This window comes from Lacerta agilis, chromosome 4, assembly GCF_009819535.1.
Source record: "Lacerta agilis isolate rLacAgi1 chromosome 4, rLacAgi1.pri, whole genome shotgun sequence".
Taxonomy (NCBI): Eukaryota; Metazoa; Chordata; class Lepidosauria; order Squamata; family Lacertidae; genus Lacerta; species Lacerta agilis.
Genome location: NC_046315.1, coordinates 78,125,706 through 78,131,988, shown reverse-complemented (window position 1 = coordinate 78,131,988; position 6,283 = coordinate 78,125,706). Strand labels below are relative to the sequence as shown.

The 6,283-nt window shown below is 39.4% G+C and overlaps 1 long non-coding RNA gene across 1 annotated transcript; it reads right to left on the bottom strand.

The window, feature by feature from the left end:
* Positions 1-2,331: 2,331 nt before the first annotated feature.
* Positions 2,332-2,758, bottom strand: LOC117045112. Its single transcript, XR_004426399.1, has 2 exons — positions 2,729-2,758; positions 2,332-2,444 (listed from the first exon to the last, which is right to left on the bottom strand). It is a non-coding gene; the product is annotated as an uncharacterized LOC117045112 (long non-coding RNA).
* Between the last annotated feature and the right edge of the window lie 3,525 nt (positions 2,759-6,283).

Here is a 6,283-nt window from a genome sequence, read left to right as displayed (position 1 = left end):
TTATCTAATAACACTTTCTGGTATGCATAAACTACTTATGTGTAGACTGATAAGATGGAGCTGCATGGAAGTAGTGCCAGACATTTGACAAACTTTCTGAAACTGCCCTTTAAATGCCTTCAAACATGAAGAAGATTAAACACTTGGATCTAGTGACGTTTGCCTAATTTTCACAAGATAGAATAGCTACTGCCAAGCACGAAATAATATAATTACTTAAATCATTTAAAATTAAGGCAGCTGGAATTACAGTCAAGTTAAAAACAAAAAAAATAGACATTGAGCTTTCATGACAAGTAATTGCAACCAAGGAAAGAGTTTTCCATTTCAGAACCGCACTCCAGGCTGCAACAGCAAAAGTAGACCATTTTAAAAACCGAATGAACAGACAAGCTCTTGATCATTCTGTTGTCTCTGTCACTGAATGCTACTTTTAAAGAACCACTGCTGTTCCAAAAAATATATATATACGGCTAAATAAACTTAGAAAACTAATCTCCCTCTAAATACACAGTGGGTAAAAGTAAAATATAAACCCTTTTGACCACTACCAAACCTCTCACAAAGCCCAAATAGATGCACGCATACAATTTTGAAAACTGATAGAAACTTGTGTTATTATATATGTTGGAAGCCACCCAGAGTGGTATTATTATAATTATGGAACAGGACGTCCCTATTTTCATCAGAAAGATGATGGAAGGTATACTGTTGTGCTTCAGCAGCAGCAGCAGCAACAACAACAACAAAACCCCCATCACCGCAGATCTCTTCAGTCCTTGGCAGGCACATACCCCCAACCTTTCTCTGAAAATAGGGAACAACAACAACAACAACAACAACAACAACAACAACAACAATTTTACCCCGCCCATCTGACTAGTGTGCCCCAGCCACTCTGGGCGGCTTCCAACATATATAGAAACATAATAAAACAATACAGGGTTGCCTTCAAATGTCTTCTAAAGGTTGTACCTATCTCCTTGGTTCTGGGATCGCATAACTTCATACCCTCCAACATTACTCTGATAAAAATAGGGACATCCTAAGGAAAAGGGGGGCATTCCAGGATCAAATCAGAAACCAGGACGGCTTCTGTAAATCTGGGACTGTCCCTGGAAAACAGGGGCACTTTGTAGGGTCTTCAGGCAACATTTTGGACAGCCTCACTTCTTGCAAAGCCCACAAACCCAGAGAAGCATACAGATATATAAGAAATACACGACAAAAAATACAGAAAGGAAGTGCCATGAAGCTTTGTAGGGACCCTGACACTGATCAGACCTTTTTTGGGGTGAGGAGAGACTGAAGAATCCCCTCAATCCCCCTTGTTATTTAGTTTTGACACAGAGCCAGTGCATGCCCCTACTATTTTCTGTCTCCAGTGTTAGCAGTAGTATGCTGTGAATCACAAGTGTGGAGATTGTTGAAGCACTCTGATCTTGCTTGTGGGCTTCCGATAGTCATGTATCTGGGAACCGAAAGCACAGATCCAACAGGACTCTTCTTATGCATGCTTGTTGTTGTTGTTGTCGTTTAGTCATGTCCGACTCTTCGTGACCCCATGGACCAGAGCACGCCAGGCACTCCTGTCTTCCGCTGCCTCCCGCAGTTTGGTCAGACTTGTGTTGGTAGCTTGGAGAACACTGTCCAACCATCTTGTCCTCTGTCGTCCCCTTCTCCTTTCCCAACATCAGGGTCTTTTCCAGGGAGTCTTCTCTTCTCATGAGGTGGCCAAAGTAGTGCAGCCTCAGCTTCAGGATCTGTCCTTCCAGTGAGCACTCAGGGATGATTTCCTTAAGAATGGTTTGATCTTCTTGCAGTCCATGGGACTCTCAAGAGTCTCCTCCAGCACCATAATTCAAAAACATCAATTCTTCAGCGATCAGCCTTCTTTATGGTCCAGCTCTCACTTCCATACATCACTACTGGGAAAACCATAGCCTTAACTATACAGACATTTGTTGGCAAGGTGATGTCTCTGCTTTTTAAGATGCTGTCTAGGTTTGTCATTGCTTTTCTCCCAAGAAGCAAGTGTATTTTAATTTCGTGACTGCTGTCACCATCTGCAGTGACCATGGAGCCCAAGAAAGTAAATCTCTCACTGCCTCCATTTCTTCACTTTCCATTTGCCAGGAAGTGATGGGACCAGTGGCCATGATCTTAGGTTTTTTGATGTTGAGCTCCAGACCATATTTTGTGCTCTCCTCTTTCACCTCTTTCATGTATGCATGCTACATTATGGATACTTATTCTGTTTTATGCTCCTGTTGCTATTGCATACAATATACATGCCAATCTGGAGCTGTTTTGACAGATCCGCTCCCCACCTACACAACGAGTAAGTATGATTTATTCGGAACATGCGCCAGAGACAATGAATTCGGCTGCATCTTGAAATACCAGGCCAGATCGAAACCACATGGCTGCCTGTAGTGTCTAATCTGTTCAAAAGAAGAGGAAGGAAGAGAGATTATTAAATTCAATTTAGCTGCTTTATTTCGCTTTGAAACAGATGTTGAAAAGTGTTAAAATGTATTGCTTTCCCGCCAACTGTTTACACTCAAACATGTCAGTTTCGGCCAAGTGTGCATGTACAATGTAACAAAACCGAGTTAGCAAAGTGAAGTGTACAACTTTAGATTGCAAGCAAGGAGAGCTTTATATGTTGCCCCACATAAAAATTCTCTGCAAGTAGAAAATGAGCATAAAAGGGGAAATATTTTACCTCAGCTTTGCCCCTACTGTGCTACCTTTCTATCTGCAGGATTTTATTTTTCCCTTCTTTCCTTTCATTCTTTCGTTCTCTCTTTCTTTCCATATTGGATTTTATGGATCATAAAAAAGATGGCACCCGACTTGGGAGTCTGAACTCTGCTATTTATGACATCAGGATTCTATCACTTCATTCCCACCTCAAGCTGCTTCTATAAAGAAGATCCAGTCCTGATTTTCAAATAATCTAATCAACATTTTCCTCCTATCACACACATAGGGGGTGTGCAGGGCTGGATTTAGGTTTGATAAGGCCCTAAGCTACTGAAGGTAATGGGGCCCTTTATATGTCCAGCTGTCCATTGTCAACAACAAATTTTTTTTGTGTTGAATATATGCTATATGGTAATTTATGGACCTAATAGGTATCTAAAGCCATTTGCCACAGTTGCTGTATCTTTTATTTTATTTGTTTCTCTTATATTTTGGAAATGTACATCCAGGGTTTTTTTTCTTTAAATTTTTCTGGGGCCCCCAAGAGACTGGAGCCCTAAGAGTGGGGCTTGTTTAGCTTATACAGCGGTACCTCAGGTTACAGATGCTTCAGGCTACAGATGCTTCAGGTTTCAGACTCTGCTAACCCAGAAATAACGCTTCAGGTGAAGAACTTTACCTCAGGATAAGAACAGAAATTGTGCTCTGGCGGCGCAGCGGCAGTGGGAGGCCCTATTAGCTAAAGTGGTACCTCAGGTTAAGAACAGTTTCAGGTTAAGAACGGACCTCCGGAACGAATTAAGTTCTTAACCTGAGGTACCACTGTATGTAAATCCGGCACTGGGTGTGTGGCTGCTTTACAGAAGAACTGACATTCAGAAAGTGCATTTTCGTATTAAATAGTTAGAAGGTGATAAGTAGGTAAAAGATTTTCAATGTTAAAATTTCCAGTGGGTAATGTTTAGGGTTGCCAGGTGTCCACTATTTGAGTGGACAGTCCACTTTTTCACATTATGTTCACTATTTCCCCCCCACAAAATAGTGGACTTTTTTATTCAAAAGCTTTATGATGAAATGGTATTTTAATACGTGTTAAAATGTTTGTAAGAAAATATATAATTTAATTTAATTTAAACCCCCCCCCCCCCCGCTTGTCTGCTATTTTTTGGAAGCAGACCTGGCAACCCTAGTAATGTTTGCCCATTTTTCTGAAGCTGCTATAAGGAAATAATGTTGTGGGGGTATTCTTGAGATGTGCAAGAATGGTTGCCCACATACAAGATTATGGCGGAATCCAGCTAAATTGTGTAAAGTCTTGCACTGTAATGCTTTGTAATAGTGTCCCCAGTGACTGGGCAAACCGAAACTGTACTCTTTTATTTCCTCAACAACAGAAGAGGATCCAGCTGTATGTATTTATTACAGCCAAACCATTGCTGAGTCAAATCTGTGTAACAGCATGTAAAACAGTAAGAGTTTATTACAGGCCTTTGACTTTTAAGCAAATTAAACATACTGGTTTTTATTCACCATGGCAACATCACTCTTTTAAAAGTATTGTGTTTCTTATTTGAAGATCACCAAAGGTCAGTTTCAAAAGAGGTTTGGATCCTTTTTCACCCAGGAGGCTGAAGTTGCCTTTGAGCGTCCCTTGCAGGACTGATATTAATGTGTGATTGTTGTTAATATTGTTAATGAATGAAAAAGTGATTCAAATGTGGGTTTCAGCCAATGTCGGTTTTTCATTCATATTATAGACTAATTTAAATGAACAAAAATCTCTTCGTAAATGGCAAGTAGACAGATGCGTTGCTTGCAGACCTTTTGGATTATTCCCCCCCTTTTGGCTACCTGGCCAAAGAACATAATCTCTAGGCAAACGAACACAACTATGCTGCACTGGGACATTTCTGCTTCCGATGAATGTTGCTTCTTAAAAAATCCTGTTTATTTAATCTTTCCCTCTTTGACATTCTTTATTCATCCTTTGAATTCATACAGCTCACAATGAATGACATTAAAAAATATCAACAATACTTCCCAAGAAACGTGCAAACGTGAATATATTCACAAAACCTTCTAAGACTCCTTTTATGGAATGATACTTGACGAAAGGGCAGACTGATGGTTTTGGAGACCTTGAGTGAGTTTCTGCTTGGTGTACTATTTTGAACGGTTAACAAGTTTCAAAGTTTCAAAGTTTCAAAGTTTCAAAGTTTCAAAGTTTCAAAGTTTCAAAGTTTCAAAGTTTCAAAGTTTCAAAGTTTCAAAGTTTCAAAGTTTCAAAGTGTTAGGCTTGGCAAAAGTGGATTATATGGCATAGTACAATATTGTTGCACTCCAACCCAATCTCCGAGTGGTGCGAGATTTCAGGGATTCCATGTACTTACACAGAGTTCTGGATTTCTTTTGGAAATGAGGCACAGCAGAGACTGTGGTGTCTTAATGATATATGGTTTATTGACACACATATACAACCTGAACCTACGATGGAGGAGCTCACAGCATTAACACCCCCCAAGGGGTCCTAATTTATCCCATAGCCACAGCCTCAGACTCAAACAGAAATCAAACATCATGCTGTAACCTTCCCCCACCCCACCCTGGTCACATCTTAGCCAACTCTAAAACTCTACCTCAAACTTTGCATTTGTCTTCTAACTTCTTGAATGCTGGTTTTGGAATTAGAACAACTCCTCAAATATTTCACATCTTCCATACATTTCAACATTCAATATTAGTCTGAAAATAGTACAAGAGTCATTTTCAAGTCCCATAATTCCTTTTCAACCTTCCATTCTCCTTGCAACCATCCTGCAGGGAAGACTGAAACGTATTATTAGTAGCAGTAATTTGTGACAGTATTATTGCTGAAGAACATTACAGTCAAATAAAAAAGGTAATTTTCTGTTGTCTGCAGGACAAAGATTCATTTAATTCATTGGTGTAGGGCACCAAGGTTGATCATTTGGTAGTAACGTATTAAAGTTTTCAAAAGCAGCTTATTGTAAAAGATTCAGTCTCAATTATTAAACACTTACAGCATTTGTTCAGGATGCTGAATTACACTATACTTTTGCTTAATCAGACAAAGGCTCATAAAAGTTCGCACTTTTTGACCTTTTTGCTTGAAAAATGAGAAGTACCTTTTAAATTATTGACTGAATTCTCCAGCACCTGTCACCCGTGAGACACGGTGGACTACTATGGCATCAAAAGATAACTCCTCAAAATACAGTGTCACTAAATATTTCATCTTAATGATAATATGGTCTGTTCACAATTTGAACTTTATATCAACCTTTGAAATAGAATTTTGATAAAAGCCATAGGAGGTCGTTGCTCTTTTTGTTCCTTAATTCATTAACTTCATGTGCCGAGAACAGAAGCCAGGACATTTAAACATGGGCCACACTGTTCACTGTTAGTAAGAGATTCTGATTACATACATACACACACCCCAATCAATTTTAATGTAAAACATTTAAAATAATCATAATGGAGAGCGAAGTGTACAAAGACAAAATATAATGAGTTTTAATAGGCACAGAGGTATCTCTTGCCCACAGCTGAA